Source organism: Nannospalax galili, unplaced genomic scaffold, assembly GCF_000622305.1.
Source record: "Nannospalax galili isolate Female #2095 unplaced genomic scaffold, S.galili_v1.0 scaffold1573, whole genome shotgun sequence".
In the NCBI taxonomy this organism is placed as follows: domain Eukaryota; kingdom Metazoa; phylum Chordata; class Mammalia; order Rodentia; family Spalacidae; genus Nannospalax; species Nannospalax galili.
The window spans coordinates 56188-60526 of record NW_008333122.1 but is presented as its reverse complement, the minus strand read 5'-3'; the positions used below and the strand labels follow the sequence as shown (position 1 = coordinate 60526).

Sequence of the window (4339 nt, the reverse complement as noted above, 5' to 3'; positions counted from 1 at the left end):
AGGGGCTCCCATATTGGTTGTGGTGGGGAATCTGCAGAGTAAGAGAGGAAACGTTAGGGATCCATTGATGTTGACAGCCAGTTGCTCCCATAAGGTATCTAAGTGCTTATTTGTTTGGAGAGATAGAGAGGAAAAATCAACTCTAAGCATTTTGAGGTGAACTTTGGAGTGGCCTGAGGAATCCCAGGTCCAAAGTTAGTGCAGGTTTTGCAGCTGTTGATGTTTATTCTGGAGGCTTCATGGCCTCGTTCTTCAAGAGCTTTCTGAGAATGAATGTCTATAAGAACACCTTGTCTATCTTATTACAAAATAATTCATTGTCAACATAGTGTGAAAAACTGGAGCCCGGAGTACAGGCTATGGAATCTAAATTGTACTGAGAGAGAGTCATAGTATGCCCGAGGCAGAGAAATCTATGTTGATTATCTCCCTGTAAAGGTAATTACAGAGAAATGTCAAGTCACAGGTGTAAGGGAATCTAAAAGAAAGATAAGCAGTGGCTGATGGCCATAAACCATGTCAGAACAAGGGAACACAAAGACTACGACACTTAAATCTACTGCTGATTGACGGTTTCCACTTTTTCATCTTCATTTACTGACAAGATAGGTGTTACAGAAGAGGGACGTGAAACTGGACGTCCTGATGAAAGGGGGAATTTTCTGCATCTTGTCACAGGTGATGTTGGGCTTCTAAAGGGAAAGGCTTGTTCCCTTCCCAGGCAGGGCCTGTGGGTCTGTGGTCAGTGGCAGTCCAGCCTCATGTGTGTGTGAGTCCCACACTGTGCAACTTCCTGTGAGAAGTCATTCTGTTCAGAGTGTTTTAAATCCAGCCAGTTTTCTGTGAAGGAAAGAAAAAGTAGGAAGCTTGAGGTTCGGTCTGAGGGTATGGAAATAGAAATACTTCCTTTGAAATGTCTGGGGTTCAGATAGGGATTATTGGGAGTATGGAGTTTACTAGAAGTGGTACCAAGGCCATGGACAGACAGAGAGACAACTGCATGGTTGGGTAGTAAGAGGAAGTCAGGTCCCTGCACCAAAGATAGACAGCACGTAGGAGTCTCTGAAGAGAGGTATCAGGGTCCACATGGCAGAAGCTGCCCAGGAGGTGTCTTCTCAACTGCCTGAGGATGACGGTGATTTCACAGCACAAACCTGCCCCCAGGCTCTCTGATTCCCAGGCAGGCGTCAGGGAAAGTGGTGGGGAACAGGGGATAATGTGACTGCAAACTCACCTTTGAAGTAAGCTCACTTTGTCTCAGTCAGGATATAAGTGAAACGGAAGGGCAGCTGCAGGTCTTGTGGATTCTACCATTATTATTATTTTTTTTTGAGACAGGTTCTCATTATGTAGTCTTGGTTGGCCTGGAACTCACTACATAGACCAAGCTGGTCTCAAACTCATAGAGATGTGCTTGTCTCTGCTTCCCAAGCATTAGGGATTAAAGGCATGAACCAACACAAAGGGCCCTAACATTACATTCTTACATCCTTATGATATTATAATGGTGACATTGAATTTACATAGCAAATTTCTTTGTATAAGACTTACTGTTGAGAATTCAACATCTAAATGGGTCTAGAGTATGGGCCTGATGATACAGTGAGTCTTCTCACTGGGATCTGGCTCTTAAGCCCCCTAAACTTCTTAGACCATGTGCTCTCTCCATCAAAAGGATTTAGATGGGGGGTCTGCAGGAAGGGTCGGCAGGTAAAGGCACGTGCTGCCAAGCCAGGCAACCTGAGTTTGATGCCTGGGGCCCACCTTGTGAAAAGAGAAAACTGACTCCCAGAAGTTGTCCGTTGACCTCTACACCCATGCAGTGGCACTCACACATTTACACAGACGCAGAGGTACTCAAAATGAATTAAAATGTAAAAAATTATTTTTTAAGGAATTCAGATGAAACACACAGTGTGGTATAGAAAGTGAACAGCTCACTGCAGAGCAGAGGACAGCACTCTGCAGTGAGGAGGATGAACAGGGCCAAAGGGACCATTAGACACTTTACACACTAGGCAGCTCTATACTATTTCTAAAGTCTACAAAACAAGTAGCTTTGCTGGGGTCTTTGTCCTGTTAAGGTGGCCAACAGGCTTGTGTTTTGATACTTACAGAGCGGAAACTGGATGCCTTTGTTCATTATCAGAAATGCTCCTTTAATACAGCATTTCTGTAAGGATTAAGGTTTCGGGAACAAGGTTTAGATTGTTACCGAGGGCCTTCTGGGAAGGTCACAGAGGCACCTTCTCCTCCTGGGAGCATTGATGTGACTAAGATCTCATTCATCTGATGAATAAGTCCTGTCGTTCCAGATCTGAATTCTGTAAACTGTTGATTATGAGGAAGGTGTCCTGTCTATTCTTGCTAATAGTGAACTAGCTACCTAACAGTCTGATTATACAGGCAAGAAAATCGTTTGTGCACAGATCCAACAACTTGAATGCAATCAGAATTGGCAGGTTGGCATAATTTCTTTGAGATGTGACACAAAAACTTGCACTAATATCAATAACAATTCTAGTTCACAGTCTTCTGCCTTAACTGTGAGTTCTGGGGTAGAATCAAATCCTTGACCTCTCAACCCACGTGGAATTGTCACATTAATGTAGAAAAGGAAGCTATGGAGGGTACTGCCTCCAAGATGAGTGTCCTCTCATTAAGCAACAAGGGAGTGACTCTTCACAACACACACACACACACACACACACACACACACACACACACACACACACACCACAAAACCCCCAAGACCAACCACCAGCAATGGCTTTCTAGAGCAAGGCACTTAATGGTCTTGGGGATGGAGAGTAATTTTCTTCAGTGGAGAAGCAACTGGTAAGTTGCCTGGGCTCCAGTAAAGAACCGCACCATGCTCACGCAAGCAAACTTAATTAAGCTAAGTAGGTCACAACAACAACAAAAAAAACAAACAAAAGTATGAAATAAGGGAGGGTTACTTGTTGGGAAGATTAAGGGGTTCAGTGAGAGTATTGAAAGGGCTGAGAGAGGGTTATGGGGGGGCAAAAACTCTTATGAACATGTCTTAATTGTCAATAAATAGATCTATGTAATAGAAGGAAATTCCTGCTTGTGGGGGGAAAAACAACATAGAAGTATTCAAAATAAATGTTGCCTGGTTATTTATTTTTAAATCCTGAAGACCTGTGGCCAATGACCCAATTCCTCCAGCAAAATTCTACATCCTAAGGTCCCACAACCTTCTCAAACACCAGCTGGGGACCAAGTATTCAAACATGTGATTACATTCAGATCACAAACCTGGAACAGAACACACAGTTCTGGGGTTGAACCTGGAAATTCCACAGAACAGACAGGCCCAGCTTTCCTGTGCACAGGAGTCCCCTGGACATCTCCACAAGATTCTGGTGCAGAGCTAAGATTCTGTATAATGAGCTTGGACTAAGGTTACTGGTGTTGGGACCACACAGCTGAAAGGATGCAGACCCCACATGTCTAGTGATGCATCAATCTCACACCTTGTACATGAGTCACTTCTGGAGCCTGGTGTTTGGTTCATACCAGCACATAATAGACAGAGGCAGGAGGGTTTCTGGGAGCCCAAGGACTGCCTCAGCTATTATTGCATTAATCACTTTTCTTATGTGACAAAATATCTGAAAGAAGGAACTTAGGGGAAGAAGGATTTATTTGTTTGTTTCATAAAGGAAGAGGGTGCAGTCCATCATGGTGTCAGTCATGGTGGGGTTGATGGCAGTGAGACCACGTGACTGAGACTCCTCATGTCTCCATGGATCAGGAAGCAGAGAGCTCTGTGTCTCTCACCTGGCTTTCTCCTTCCCTTCTTCAGTCTGGGCCCACAACCCATGGGATGGAGCCATCCTGCTTCCTCAGTTTATCCTCTCTGGAACATGCTCAGAAATGTATCCGCTGGGAGATTCTAAATCTATTCAAGTTGATAATGAAAATTAAGCATCACAGTTATATCATGAATCAAAGCCAACTTGGGGAATAGTGTGAGACCCTGTGAAAACAAAGAGGGGGCTAGAGACATGACTCAGCTGTTAAGAACAGTTACTGCTCATGCACAGGACATGGATTTGATTCACAGCACATACATGGTGGCTCACGACCGCTTGAAACTCCAGCTCAAGGGGCTCTGGATTCTTCAGGCTCAGGCACGTATGTGGTTCACATGAACTCAAGCAGGAAAACATACATGCGCATAAAAAAATTAAATGAATGAATTTTTTAAAACTTCTAACAAGAGGGTGGAGCAATACCCTGGCTTCATGCTCAACAGTTTAAAGGATGGGTCTGGAAGGAGACCTGAGTATGTTGGAACAAGGGTTGGGCC

General features: G+C 44.1%; 1 pseudogene; it reads right to left on the bottom strand.

The window, feature by feature from the left end:
- LOC103729791 overlaps window positions 1-4339 on the bottom strand; it is a 9876-nt pseudogene that overhangs the window by 3225 nt on the left and 2312 nt on the right.